Source organism: Opisthocomus hoazin, chromosome 1, assembly GCF_030867145.1.
Source record: "Opisthocomus hoazin isolate bOpiHoa1 chromosome 1, bOpiHoa1.hap1, whole genome shotgun sequence".
NCBI classification, from domain to species: Eukaryota; Metazoa; Chordata; class Aves; order Opisthocomiformes; family Opisthocomidae; genus Opisthocomus; species Opisthocomus hoazin.
This window is the reverse complement of record NC_134414.1, coordinates 68082615-68098355: the sequence shown is the minus strand read 5'-3', so window position 1 is coordinate 68098355 and position 15741 is coordinate 68082615. Positions and strand designations below refer to the sequence as shown.

General features: G+C 41.4%; 1 long non-coding RNA gene across 2 annotated transcripts in view; it reads right to left on the bottom strand.

Moving 5' to 3' along the window:
* Nucleotides 1-308: 308 nt before the first annotated feature.
* Nucleotides 309-15741, bottom strand: part of LOC142363217 (uncharacterized) — a 124187-nt gene continuing 108754 nt past the window's right edge. For both annotated transcript variants that reach the window (XR_012765594.1, XR_012765598.1), the window contains one exon: nt 309-460. This is a non-coding gene — a long non-coding RNA (uncharacterized LOC142363217). The remainder of the gene's footprint in view (nt 461-15741) is intronic.

Genomic DNA, 15741 nt, shown 5'->3' with positions numbered 1-15741 from the left:
GTTAGTTGGCAGGAAACCTTAGACTTCGACATTGTAGCTCTGCATGCAGTTTTGTTCCAGGAATCCAATCTTTGGCTCTTTATCCTCTTTTTGTGTTACTGATCCAGAGACTTTAAATTGCTTTTTAAAAGTAATTTAATGAACTAATAATGTTTTATTTCGGCTTGATAGGCACTTGGTTGGTTTACTCAGGATGTAGTTACCAAACATTACTCACCCCAGGATGATTATGTTTCAGTTTCAGCCAGGTGCAGCTAGGACTTGGCAACCGTCATCCTGAAGCTGGTGTCTGTGCTAATTCTGCACTTCATGACCTTCACGATGTGGGTGTTTGGAATGATTCGGTTGGCACAAACACAAATTCTCTCATATAACCATCTGTTCCTTGTGGAGAGGAATTTTCAACAGGTACCTGGGATGTTTCATCCACAGCATTCAGTTTTCAGCACATCTCCGCTATCTGTGGTGGGAAAATAATTCCTTCATTGCTTTGAAGAAAGTAGGACCACTAGGGACATTTAGAGATGGAATCCTTCATCAGTGTTAAATTCACTGAGCACCTTGTCATGACACTTCAAATCAACACCAAGGTTGAAGATCCAAAGGCTGGTCTTCAACCCTAAGGTCCTTATTATTCCCACTCTCCTATCACATAACTCCACTTCTGCAAACCAATTCCTGCTTCTGTTTCTCATCACTCTCCATGCCCACCTACCTTGGCTGCGTCTGGAGAATGACTAGTACATGGCAAGTCAATAGCAGAAAGCGTTGTCTAATCTAGGTGTAAAATGGTGTGCCTAATGATAGCCCTAATTGAGTCTGATGTCCTGATTTAAGGAACTACAGATGTCATTCACAGAAACAGATATATTTCTTTTTCTTAATTTTACCTACATCACATACCCAGGGCTGGATGAAGGTTTCCAGTTTTCCCATTTAACTACTAAGCCTAACAACTACTTCTTAACATAGACCTTAGAGGACTCCTGTTCCACTGAATCAAATGCCAGCATCTGTGCAGCATCTGTTTTAAGACAGATATGTCAGTATAAAATGTCATTTTGCTTGCTATATGCAAGTTAATTTCTTTGAGATCATTAATGATTTTATACACTCTTTGGAAACTTCCTGCTCGTCAGAAGTTCCAACACAGTTTGTTTACCACTTAACTGTACTAAAAGAGGAAAGTAATATTTTGTCTATAGGGCAAAATTTTTACAATCTTCAAGGTAAAAAAAACAACTGAAAAAATATAACTCTTATTTGAATATCGAAAAGTGAAGAGTTCTGTCTGCAATAACAGATGTACTAACTCATTATTAGGCATATATTTATGTACAGAAAATAAAGAGAGTTCCTTATGGGTGCCCAGAATTACAGGTTACATTACAATGACTCTGAAGAAAATACTGTCATTTATGTGGTGCACAGGGTACTTTGCAGTAAGATTCGGTGACTACAGCAATTTCTCTTCTGGTACTTCTGAGAGAACTTTTAGTTTAGAAATTTGTCAGTTAGGGATAAATAGGTCTTTCATTTTAATCTTTCCCAGTATTCCAAGGTTAAATCAGGCTTTATTGGTGGGGATGGAGGAGAACTGTGCTGTTGTATTTGACCGAGCACTGGAACAGGCTGCCCAGAGAGGTCATGGATTCTCCTTCTCTGGAGATATTCAAGACCCACCTGGGCAAGGTCGTGTGCAGCCTGCTGTAGGTGACCCTGCTTCGGCAGGGAGGTTGGACCAGATGACCCACAGAGGTCCCTTCCAACTCCGAACATTCTGTGATTCTGTGTATAGACATGACATATTTTCCAAATAAATTCAATGCTGTGCATGGAAATATTTTGAACAGTTAGTTCAAATTACCTCATCCCATTTTAATTTTTATTTCAGGGTTTCTACCCTCCAGTTTAGTGTGATACACTCTATACAATGACATAACATTTTAGGGTGCAATCCAAAGTGACTACCAATGTCAGCTTCTGCTGCTGTCAGGCCACTTGCAGGGCCTCAGTGCTCTGCAGAAGCATGGTACTACAGCCATTTCGTACAGATTCTCTGCATCCTTCTGCTTCTTCAACTTAAATTTCATAGACTCATAGAATGATAGAATCATTTATGTTGGAAAGGACCTTTGAGATCATCAAGTGGAATTGTTAACCTAACACTGCCAAGTCCACCACTAAACCATGTCCCGAAGCGCCACATCTACACATCTTTTAAATATCTCCAGGGATGGTGACTCAGCTACTTCCCTGGGCAGCCTGTTCCAATGCCTCACCACTCTTTTGGTAAAGAAATTTTTCCTAATAACCAATCTAAACCTTCCCTGGCACAACTTGAGGCCATTTCCTTGTCCTGAATTTCTTTCTTATTCATATAATATTAAAAAATGTGCTGCCTTAAGTGTAGTTTTTAATGTATTTATTTGTCATCTAATCTTTGTAGTGGTTAAATCCTGTAATGTATTATTTTTGAAGAGAGCTAGCATGCAGAATGATAAGAAACAGGAGAGTCCAAATCAGGGAGGTCTGTCCAAGACTTCAATGGGTTTATTACAGATAGATAGGAGTTCTTTCTTCTTCTTCTCCTGACCAGTTCGATGAAGTCCAGTTTCAAAGAAAAAAGCTGTGCAGCTATGTCAAACACAGTATTATGGTCAAAATATCAAAGCTTTTCGAAGTGTATGGCCCATTCAGTGTTCCCATTTTCTTATGTTATTTAGCTGGGTAGGATAAGCAGAGGTTTCAGAGGCAGAAAGTTGGGGAAGCAAAATCAGTGTGAGCTGCAAACATGAGTCACTAATGATGTACATGCTTCTTCTGTCCATAGCACTTCATTCCGAGTGCAACAGGGGATAACAATGTGCTGACAATATCTTGTGCAAACTGATGCTTCATCAAAATTCCACAAGTGATGGAATGTATTCTGCAGGTGGTACTCTACCAGCATAGAAAGCTGGGATGTCACTGTTGCGCTTCTCTTGAAAGCTTTGGATTTTTGAAAGCATCGGCCTAAGCTGTTCTTCTGCCAGATACTAGAAGAAATGCTAGGTCTTGACTGTTTAGGTTCGTGCTTATTTCTTCTGGTGTTTAACAGTGCCTTCTAACGGCATCAAGTTTGTTGCGGAGAGCCAGAGGAGGACCTTTCTCTTTTACTATTTTGAACTGGAGAGAGAAAGATACTGCAGAGAACTGAATAATAGGTGAGAGGACTGGTAAGGATTTTCTTTGTCTCACACACGATCATATCAAGGAGAGACTCCTAGGGTAACTACCATAAAGCCAAAAGAGTCATGGCACCTCCCTCATATTACACAAATCTGCTCATCCTTTTGCTTAAGATTTTCCTGTCTATTTATTTTTAACCATACCCTATTGTAATGCTGTTTCTGCAGGAACTACCGCTTTTCTGTTCTTCTTTTCCACCCATTTAGTCTGTTCTTTCTCCTTTAAATGATTAAAGAAGAGTGTAAGAGGGGAAAATAATACAAATCGTCAATACAAAGAACAGAGATCCAGAGGCTAATCTCTTTCACAAAGTACACCGCTGTGCTGGTTACAGTTAGACACCCTGTTCTGAGCACTTCAACTTCTGAATCCTAAAAGAAAGTGGAAGATGAATCAGTAGTAAGCTGGCAAAGAGGAAGGGAAGAAGGACAGAAGTTATCTATAAAAAACCCAAACAAGCAAACAAATAAATAAATAAATAAATAAAAGTCTAAGTAAGACCAAAGGATTACTTGCAAAACACGGTAACTAAAGAAAGGATAAATGTACTAAGGTCTCAAAATATCTAAAAGAAGAGTTCTACCCTTCATAATTACTTTTGCTATAGTACTGTTCTTTTTGAAGTCTAATCTGTTTAGCAGAAGTCACCATAAAATTCGTAACTCCAACCTAGATGGAAAGCTTCCCATAGCGTAATCAGGGAGATCAGGGAGGCAGGGGAATGCCACTTGAGAATTTTCCAGTATAAATCATATTTTATCCCACCTAATCTGCAAGCCTGCAACTATATACTCAGTAAGCTAAACTATCAGTGTGATCCTGGTCTGTACATTGTTCAGGACAAACACATAGACAAAATAAAATTAATTCTAGTAAATTGGCAACAGCTGATTGCAAACAGACTGAAAATGCTGAATTTACTCAATACGAAGCTGAACTTTTAGCACAAAGACAATGAAGTACAATAGAAAGAAAAGAAATGATGCAGTTACAACACTAACGACACTGTAGTTTAGACACCTAACTCCTGACGTGCCTTATTGGCATTGTTGATTCATACAGCTTACCTATATGGGTATCCAAATGCATCTGTCCACAGAACCACAGACAGCAGAGGTGTCACTGCCTAGCCATTGTCAAGATACAGCAAGGAAGAAATCTAGGTCATTTGGATAATTATCATTTGAATAATCATTATCATTCCAGACAACTTAGTCTGTTGCCTCAGGCATCTGAGCAATTTCATCCAGTCACCTCAGCCCTCTAAAGTACAGAAAAGCATTTTGTGAAGTTAACAGAACTTATGGAATGAAGAAGTGTGCAAAGGAGTGTTTTGGATTCCAGAATTTTCTAATTTTCTAATTTTCAGAATTCTAAATTTTCTATACATTTTCAGGACATATAGAAGTTTTATGAGATGCCTTTCCAGTCATTAGCCTCTGATTAGTAATAGCTAATAACCTTGCTGGAGGTCCCATAATGTTAAACACAACCAGGTAATTATAGCAAGTCCTGCCTGAAAAGGAGAATGATCCAAATATGCAAATTTTGAACCAAGAGAAACGACAAGGAAGGAAGCAGAGTCAGAGGAACATAGTCACTTTGCATGCTATCGTCTTTCTAAGCTCACTAGGGCAAGAGATATTATAAGTTAAAAGAGAGGACAGAAGGAGAGAAAACGCACAAAGTGACAAGGACCAGCAGAACAAACAGGAAGACAGTCAGAAAAAGCAGCAGATTTCTCAGAGATGCTTAGCAGCACCTCTGAGCTAGTGGATAAAAAGAGCAAACTGGGTGCCAGGACAGCAAGCATTGATGAAGCACCAAGCACCTTGGTCAATATATTTGTAAATCTGCAGAAGGTCCCTAGAGGAAAAACACTTGTCCAGCTCTTTATTTCTTGAGATGGTAATCTTCCCATGACATACATTTTCACTAAATTTCCTGACAGAAGAGAAATGCAACTGCTCTTAAAGGTTACTAGACAAACAGACAATTAGCTGGGTTTGTTTTGTTTTAAAACACACATACAAATGTGTGCCAATAAACAAGTAAATATGAAAAAAGCATTGGTTAATTAGATTTCCTTCTCTGGTATGGTCAGTTAAAATTAATTCTGGCATATGAGGCAGCTTGAAGCCAGATGGTACGTCCTTGCTGTGCTTTGAAGTGAGAATTTAGAAAACAATGTCTTCTTCAGTCTGACCAGGAGCTAACTAAACACCTGGCTTTTTACTGAGGGAGACCTAGGTATTGTGGTGTTCTCATCACGGGAGTCATATATTAGACAAAACAATAGTCTGACTTCTCAGGGAGCAGAAACGGGAAAAGGGAAAGCTGTGCTCTGTTGGGTTTTGGCAGCAGGGAATTATTAGCAAATCAAAAAATTCAGTTAACTTTCATTTAGAAAGACTTTGTATTAAGCAGTCACAAGTCTGGCATGAACGCTACAGTTTAACCACTTAATTTATAGCATTTCACTATGAACTTTGCCAAAGTCTGTTCTACTCGCATAAGCATTTAAGGTTGCAAAATATTTCCAGATATATCCTTCTGGAAATCATTTTCAAAAGGACCCCACTACTGAATTTTGAATACATATTTGGTTCATATGAAATAGCTTTTGTTGCTCTGGAACTTCTATTGCAGGTATCTTGGCTGACAACTAAAAGCACCATACTTTTTACAGAATCACAGCACGGTTGTAGTGGAAAGGAAGCTCTGGAGATCACGTAGTCCAACCCACCTGCTCAGAGTTACTCTGGGCCATTTCCAGTCAGACTTTGAATGTCTCTGCAGATGGAGACTCCACAATCTCTCTGGGCAACCTGTTCCAGTGTTTGACGACCCTCCTGTTAAAAAAGTGTTTTGCTGTGTTTAAATCCAATTTCTCGTGTGCCAGTTTGTGCAGTGTTTTCAGTGCTCCTTGCCAAAACCTGAGAAACCTAAGAAAGCACCAGGACAAATGCAGTGTGTTAGGCAGAGCTGAGGGTGCTCTAGCCAGGGCTACTAATAGCAGCTTCCTCAGCGTCTTAGCTGGAATCATCACACTTTGCAAACAACAAAGCCCTCACTTGTGTTGTGAACTTGTAAGGTCAAGAACTGGAACCAGCCAAAATCTGATTCAGTCAACCTTGACTCAAAAAAAAAAAAACCCAAACCAAAAACCATGAGCAATGTGTCCTGAGGCAGAGCAGTGACTAAGCACCAGGACCAAGGGAGGAGGGCAGGCTCACGACTATTGTGCAGCACTTCCGGGAGGATGAGGAGATGGGATGGAGGGGGAGCTGCAGGAGAAGGGAGTGAAGGGGAAAGGCAGCGGGAAAGGGTGATGACATAGTTTAATAGAATTGATTTATGAATCACCAACTTGGCAAAGGTAATTCCATATCCACCTTTCCCTCTGCCACTCCCCCACTCCCAATAAAGTCGTCTCTGTTCTAAACCCTTGAACCCATTGTTTGTTAGTAGGGAAGTATTGCTCATGAGGGAGACACAGACAATGTTAATTTAATTTCCCAGCTTTCCCAGGAGACTCTTGTGGGTACTAATTAAGGAATGTTTTCAAAGGAACATATGTATACTGCCCCCCTTTACTACCTACTGCACCTCTATCTAGACAACTTAATGCATCAGTCAACATTTGCAAGTCATCAGTTAATCAACAGTGAGGAAAGGTAAATATAATACCCTAAATGAATAATTTCATTATCCGTGCTCTAATAGAAATAGGGTCCCTCAGAGGCGAACTTTCTCACTGGAGAGCGGTAATCAAAGTGTTAAGCGCATGAAAAGAAAGTGATACAATTGTGAAAGCACACACGCAGGTGAAACTTTCCCAAAGAGTGTGCGGGAGAGCGTGTAGCAGGAGCAGACATGATCAGTCTCCTGCATGTGCTACTGTAGGTGCAAGGAAGGAAGTCTCCAAAAGGAAGATTTAGCATGACGCTCCACAGCCACATCACAAAGTGCCTGGGAGTGGCTTGTCCCTCCCAGCCCCTGTGGGAATCAGTCTCAGGAAGCCTGATGCTATAGAGGTGTTTCCTGTATATTGTGTGGGAAACTCAACTAAGTGCAAACCACCGGCAACAATGAGACAATAAATTATAATAAACAGGAAAAATAGCATTGGTTCCTGAAATCAATGACTGGAGCACATGAAACTTTCACAGCATTGATAAATGAATAAATATAACAAAAGCACTGGGTTTTGAAAGAATGGGCAGTTTTATCTGCACTGAAAGGCTCTTTTTCTATTAACTAAATACATGTAAAAAATAAACACCACTAAAGGACTTTGGCTGAGATTTTAAGAGCTGGAGAGGTGATTTAGAAAGCTTCACAAAGCTCCATAGTCTGATTCTTTTGCTTGGCCCTGAGATTGGCAGCACAGTCTGAACAAACAGCCACCTTCTAACAACCCCATTGCATCATCTACCCACGTCTGCTTCTCAGCCCACGCAAAATTATCACATATGAAACTTGAGCTTGTCCCCTCCTTCTGAAAAATTATAAAAACCATAAACAAAGACTGAGCTAAAAACTACTGGAAGCGACCTGCTGTCTGGTGAAGAAGACTTGGAATACTCTGAGAATTAAATACTGTCCATCTTGTGTGCATATGCTATCTTACTGAAGTGAGCAGTGAGAGCTGAAATGAGTGGGAGTAAAGAGTGTGCAGCACTTAGAGGAAACACTGAAACACCTTGCAAGCCCCAGCAGTATTAAGCACGTTTCATTTACTGCCCTTGTGATACCCAGGCTCTGCAAAAGAGCTTAAGAAAATGCTAAACTTCAGCTCGGGAGAGCAGTCCCACCTGAGGCAAATTAATTCCATCTCCAGACAGCCTCCAGAAGCCTCAGAACCTTGTGAGGCCAAGCTCTGAGGGAAAACACCTAGCCAGGATAAAGCAGCAAGTTTTAGCCTGCATTAGAGGTCTCTGCTCTTCAACAATGAAAGATCTGAGAGAATCCCACCAAAGATTATTGAGGGGGCATGAGTAAACTGTGTAGAGTGAAAAGCTATTTTTTCAATATCTTTAGGGAAAAAAGAAAAAAGAAAAAAAAAGAAAAAAAAAGAAAAAAAAGCAGTAGCAGTCGCATATAAACACACTCAAATTGTTCCTGAGTTAATTTATTTCGATTAGTCTTAGCTGAATCATGTATTAATAAACCATGACAGAGAAGTAATAACGTGTGCAGGTTTAGAAAGAATATGCATTTTTTAAAATGAACGGGATTGCTTGTTTTCTAGTATTCCAGAATCAATTGTTGAAGAGAATGTAAGAAAAGTGACACACTAGGATCTTAGTACAGTACTTGAGGCTTTACCTCTTGTGGTATATAATGAAGAATTAGTTTCTTTTATTCTAGAAAGGACAACTGCCCCATTTAATGGAAACTGGCTAACTGACACACAGAAAGCAATGTTAGATGCCAATGATTTGGCTGTTGAATATCTTCTTGTGAGAAGGCATTCAACACTATGAAGGCAGTTAGCACTATAGTCATTTAAGTATCAGTCAGAAGGGGGAACACTCATTGTGTCAATTAAAAAAATAGAAGAAATTGTAGACAGTAAATAGTGCAAGAGGCTGCATAAAGTTTGGTTTCTCAGAGAGAGGCAGCCTTCAATGGGAAGGGAAAGTGATCCCACTGACTTTGTCACTGCTGTGTTCAGACCTGGGTACCTCATCACCAATACATGGAGCGTCCTCTAAAAGAAGTGTGAAAAACAGTTAAGAACATACAAAGAATGATTTAAAAAAAACAGTTAAGTATGTCTAAGCTTAGCTAAGGCAACAGAACGCAATAGCAACCCCTAAATATTTGAACAACAAAGACAGACAAAACTTAGCAAGAAGGGAAATAACCAGATTAACTGCAAGATACACTAAAGTGTTCTTACAGAAAGATCCATTAATATCTGGGCTACAAATGACAGAAAGCCTGTCACCCAGTACATTCAAAGTTAGACTGGACAAAATGCTAGTAATTGTACAGTAAAGACTTGCTCTGTGCCAACAGCTTGATCCGCTAAATGCCTTAGTGTTTTCCATCTATTTCAAGGCAGCTAAACATCAGAATAAATAAAATATATCACCTACCTTTTACCTTATGGTAAGTAAATTTATTAATTTAATAAAATATTTCTGAGAATTCTTCCTTTTAGCATGAACAATCTTTACTTCTTCACTATCTATAAATAATCTTCTATAATGGAAGAGGCACGTTAATAGTCCAACAACTACCCCGAAAAGCTATTGAGCTGCATGCAAGCTTCATATTGACCATTATCCTGCATGTTCATACAACTCTAAATGCTTCCGGTGTTAAACTATACTGAGCAAATACAGTACCCTCTAAACAACATCCAACTGCAAACACAAAGGCAATCGTTGCGGCTGTGAGACTGAGCAGGAGAGGGCAGCATAGACTAGGAGTAACTGCAGATTTACAAGGTCCAGAAAATGCCATGAATTTATAGGAGGTGGAGAGGGGGATCTGTAAGACTAAATGCATGCTGATCTCTCTTACGTGTGATGCCCAGTATATCTGAAACCACAGGAAGGTGTTACCAGCCCTTCATCAAAGAATCTCCCCGGCCTCTGTCATGGCCAGTCTGTGCTATATTCTTTTTCCAAGGTGACCTCACCTGGTGTTACAGCTGATGTTTGCACTGCCAGGATTGCAGCTTGTACTTCATAGCTTCTCAGGTCACCTTTCTTTCCATCCCTAGCCTTCTCCTGCCTCCCTCCTCCTGATCTTAATCTTTAGGCAAAATTATTGTAGACAGGATTTACTGGGGGAAAATCTGAAGTATTATTTTCATCTGTAAAAGGTCAGGAAAAATGTGGAATTGAATGAAAAAAAACATGTTTATTTAGTGACAGTCTAGTGTAGTTGCAATTTTTTTATGTGATGTTTTCTTCTGTTCCTTCAAGTCTTTCCACAGACTAAAGGCACAGGATCTGGAAAATGTCCCTTCTGGAACTGCATTAAAAACTTAGCTCAGTGGCTGTATCCTTCTGCCATCCCCTCTCTGATATCTTTCCTTTGACTGTCTGGGCCTGATTTTTACCTACCTTTTGCTTTATCCTCTGTAATGCTTTTGGCTCAGAACACAGTCTGTGTCCTGTGGCCTTCAGCTCTTTTCTTCCCACTCCATCTGGCTGGTTTTCAGTTACTTGCACTTTTCCCCTTACAATATTTTTCTTTTCCTTCTAAAATCAAAGCAAACACAGATTTTAAAACAGCATAATTTCTAAAAAATATTTCTGCAGCCCTGTATGCTAAGCTTTATTTCTCTGTTGTTATCTTGCTCTCTATACACATGCATGTACGAGCATGAACACATACAATGAAAGTGCTTAAGATAAACATTTTCCTAGCATTACAAGATGAAATTGTTTTCAGGCTGACCACTTATTTTCATAGAATCATAGAATCCTGGAATAGTTTGGGTTGGAAGGGACTTTTAAAGGTCGTCTAGCCCAATGCCCCTGCAATAAGCAGGGATATCTTCTACTAGACCATGTTGCTCAGAGCCCTGTCCAATCTGGCCTTGGATGTTTCCAGGGATGGGACTTTATGTTAATTTAGTTATGTTCAGAAACCACAGAAACAGATAGAAAAAAAGAATAATTGTTATTTGCACTAATATATCAACTGGAAGCCTTTGTCGTGAACCAGAACCACATTGCACTAGGACCTTTAAAAGCACAGCCAAAGATGACTATCTCCCTGTTCCAAAAAAGAAAAGGCTTACCATGACGGTGTAACTTGAAGTGCTAGGTGAATTATTTATTTGTATTTTTGTAAGGCGTGGATAACTGCACACAGTAAAAGCGAACAGGTCTCTGCTGTGAACTTCATACACTCTAAATAAACAGACAAAGCAAGGAAACCCAGAGGCATAAAGAAATAACATGAAAGAAATTAGCAACACAGGAATAGAAAGAAGCTCTCTCTACTCCAAGACCAGTGTTCACTAAGGCTGACTATTTCTTCGCACATTCCACAGTTTTGTCTTTTTAGAGATAACTAAAAAAAGCGACCTTTAGTAGCCACCTTTATTGGCTGTAGCACACAGGAGAGGAAAAAGTCTTCCCTTTTGCTTTTATTTTGTCCTGTACCCATTACCACTGTGCCCATTCAGATGTGAATTAAAAGGAAATTTTAGTTCTATCGGTGTGAGTTATTTAGCAATATTGTTCCAGACAGTTGAACTGTTAACCAGTCATAATTAAGTCTAATTATTCTGCAAAATGTGGACTTACTTATCAGCATTAACTCATTTAATAACCCTAACACAAAAATATAAAATTCTTTTTTAGGAAAGGAAGTCCACACACCCAAAAATACAAGCCAAAAACTTTCTGAAATAAAAGTCTCAGAGGTACTAACTCTTTATTTTTTCTTTAAAAATAGAATAGAATATTCTCAAAACAAACAAACAAAAAAGCTTTTTATTCTGATTCCTTAGGAGGAATGAGTTCAGTATCAAGGCAACAAATGTGCCCATAGCCACTTTTAAAGCAAGGATTCACCATTTATTCTTAGTTCCATGACTAAAGGAGGAAAGCTTGTCTGAAAATGGAGTGTTTACCCATTTTTGCTGCAATGCTGAAGAAAATCCATGCCTCTTTCTTTCAGCAGAAGTAAGAGTGATCAATTGCATATGTATATGCATGAATGTCTGTATGTACACATGCAAGGCAAAAGTGTAAAGAAGTCTAGCACCCTCTTTCCTCTTACAGCACTGCTCTGCAGTGATCCAAGCTCTCTTGCAAGACATGTAATTAGTCTGGAGAACCTTGTTAAACAATAAATGACAGCACTAGTGATTCAAAGTTTTGATGAGAAGAGTATACACCAGTTTCTGTAAAGTGTTGAAGACTGGAAGAACTCTGTTCATCCAAATTATTTGGGAGTCACGGGTTTCAGGGCAAAAAGGCGATGCTGTGGAAGTTTAGAGTTCAGGTAGACAGCAGGAAGAGTGTAAATATTCGCCGTGGGTAGGAAGATGTTCCTCAAACAGAGATGGTGAACATCCTGTGATATGGAGGCTTCACCCACCCCCTCAGATCCCGAGGAACTGTCTCATGACAGCCCAGCTCCTTAATTCAACCACTGCCTGTAAGTAAAGATAAATGTAGCTTACCTACCAGTCACCACCTGAGAAAAAGAGGCTCCTTTTTATCTCAAGGATGTTTGAGCAGATGATATGGAAGCCTTCCTAATACCTTCAAAGTTTTCTGGCTGAGCTAGTATTTAGACAGGGGCAGAGTTCTGCAGAAGCATTACATATGCTTCCTTTCCTTTCTCCCCTAAACTATGCTTTGGTCTGAGTTTTTGTGGGTACTGATGTTTCTCTGAGGGTCAGTTTCCTTTAAGGGTCAGAAGCCTAAGGACACTATCTAGAAGTGTCTGATCTTGGGATCTTGGACTCTTTCACTAGGGAGAGTCTGAGGGTGCAGAAGTGAATGACCCCAAGTAAGCAATTTCCATCTTCTGCCACTGCATGAGAAGAATATCCAGCTGGAAATTTAAGCTAGGTGTCCGTTTCTCCTAGATTACATCAGCCATTCAAAATGGCCTAGAATCTTAGTCAAAGTTGAGACAATATCATGAATATGATACTGCAAAGCCTGTAAAGAGGAAAAGCTAAAACCCAAGGAAGAAAAAAGGCCCCTAAGAGGTTCCACTTCCACCTGAAATTATTCCACTTACATACCATCCTTTCAACATTACACTTAAGAACATTAGCACCATCTAAACCTTGATAATGTTAAGACAATCAAGCAGTGCTGTAGATGCTATTACAATGTCTTCAAGGAGTGATAAATACAGCAAAGAGCTATTTGTCTGAAAGTTTGGACTATGAATACAAGTAATTCCAACCAACATACATATAACAAAGAAATACTATAGATCCCAGAATCTGCCCCTGGGGGATACCAGCTGACATTGAAGACACCAGAGATCAAAGCAATAAATTTTACAAAATAAAAGAAAGAGTACAATTATAGCCAATGGTCAAAAGATTCAAATGCCATATGGAAGTTCAAAAGCAGCAAGCAAATGTATTAATAACCCTGCTGTGTACAAGTCCACATACATATTCTCTGGATAGCCTTCAGAGAAAGAGAAAAATAAAAATCTGTATTCTATCTAAGGTTTATCTGCAGAGCTGTTTGCACTAACCTTTGACTGCGATGATAGTGTAAAAGAAAGTTCTTGATTTTCGAAGGACATTACTTTTGCTGCAATAATTCCCTCCCATAGCAGCCACCTTTCTTAAAAGATAATAAATATTTCCCGCTTTCATTTGAGTAAGAAAGTATCACAGAATCACAGAATAGTAGGGGTTGGAAGGGACTTCTGTGGGTCATCTCGTCCAACCCTCCTGCCAAAGCAGGGTCACCTACAGCAGGCTGCACAGGACCTTGTCCAGGCGGGTCTTGAATATCTGCAGAGAAGGAGACTCCACAACCTCCCTGGGCAGCCTGTTCCAGTGCTCCATCACCCTCAGAGGGAAGAAGTTCTTCCTCATGTTCAGACGGAACTTCCTGTGCCCCAGTTTGTGCCCATTGCCCCTTGTCCTGTCGCTGGGCACCACTGAAAAGAGCTTGACCCCATCCTCCTGACACCCACCCTTCAGATATTTATAAGCATTTATTATGTCCCTTCTCAGCCTTCTCTTCTTCAGGCTGAACAAGCCCAGCTCCCTCAGCCTCTCCTCGTAGGGGAGATGTTCCAGTCCCCTCATCATCCCTGTAGCCCTCCGCTGGACTCTCTCCAGTAGCTCTTCATCTTTCTTGAAGTGGGGAGCCCAGAACTGGACAGAATACTCCAGATGGGGCCTCACCAGGGCAGTGTAGAGGGGAAGGAGAACCTCCCTCGTCCTGCTGGCCACACTCTTCTTGATGCACCCCAGGATCCCATTGGCTTTCTTGGCAGCCAGGGCACACTGCTGGCTCATGGTTAACCTGTCGTCCACCAGTACACCCAGGTCCCTCTCCGCAGAGCTGCTCTCCAGCAGGTCCACCCCAAGCCTGTACTGGTGCATGAGGTTGTTCCTCCTCAGGTGCAGGACCCTGCATTTCCCTTTGTTGAACCTCATCAGGTTCCTCTCTGCCCAGCTTTCCAGCCTATCCAGGTCACGCTGAATGGCAGCACAGCCTTCTGGTGTATCTACCACACCTCCCAGTTTGGTGTCATCAGCAAACTTGCTGAGGGTACATTCTAACTCTTCATCCAGGTCGTTGATGAAGAAGTTAAACAAGACTGGGCCCAGTACTGACCCCTGGGGGACACCACTTGTTACCAGCCTCCAACTAGACTCAGAGCCGCTGACGACAACCCTCTGAGTTCTGCCATTCAGCCAGTTCTCTATCCACTTCACCAACCACTCATCCAGCCCACACTTCCTGAGCTTCCCTAGGAGGATATCATGGGAGACTGTGTCGAAAGCCTTGCTGAAGTTGAGGTAGACAACATCCACGGCTCTCCCTTCATCTACCCAGCCAGTCATGTCATCGTAGAAAGCTGTTAGATTGGTCAGGCATGATTTCCCCTTGGTGAATCCATGCTGACTACTCCTGATAACCTTCTTTTCTTCCACTTGCTTGATGATGGCCTCCAGGATAAGCTGCTCCATCACCTTTCCCGGGATGGAGGTGAGGCTGACCGGCCTGTAGTTCCCTGGGTCCTCCTTCTTGCCTTTTTTGAAGATTGGAGTGACATTGGCCTTTCTCCAGTCCTCGGGTACCTCTCCCGTCCTCCAGGACCTCTCAAAGATGATGGAGAGTGGCTCAGCAATGACATCCGCCAGCTCCCTCAGCACTCGTGGGTGCATTCCATCAGGGCCCATGGATTTGTGGACGTCCAGATCGCTTAAGTGATCCCTCACACAGTCCTCCTCGACCAAGGGAAAGTCGTCCTCTTTGTAGGCTTCTTCTCTTACCTCCGGGGCCTGGGATTCCTGAGGGCCAGTCTTAGCACTGAAGACTGAAGAAAAGAAGGCATTCAGTAGCTCTGCCTTCTCCGCATCCTCCGTCACCAGGATACCCGCCTCATTCAGCAGCGGCCCCACATTGTCCCTAGCCTTTCTTTTGCTGCTGATGTAGTTGAAGAAGCCCTTCTTGTTGTTTTTGACATCCCTTGCCAGCTTCAGTTCCAGGTGGGCCTTGGCCTTCCTCGTCGCATCCCTGCATGCTCTCATCACGTTCCTGTACTCTTCCCAAGTGGCCTGTCCCTCTTTCCACATTCCATGGACCTTTCTCTTCTGCCTGATCTCTGCTAGAAGCTCCTTGTTTAACCACGCAGGTCTCCTGCCTCCTTTGCTCGATTTCTTTCTCAGGGGGATGCATTGCTCCTGTGCATGGAAGAAGTGTTGTTTAAAGAGTGACCAGCACTCATGGACCCCCCTGCCTTCCAGAGCCCTGGCCCACGGGATTCCTCCCAGTAGCTCCTTGAAGAGGGCAAAGTCAGCCCTCCTGAGGTCTA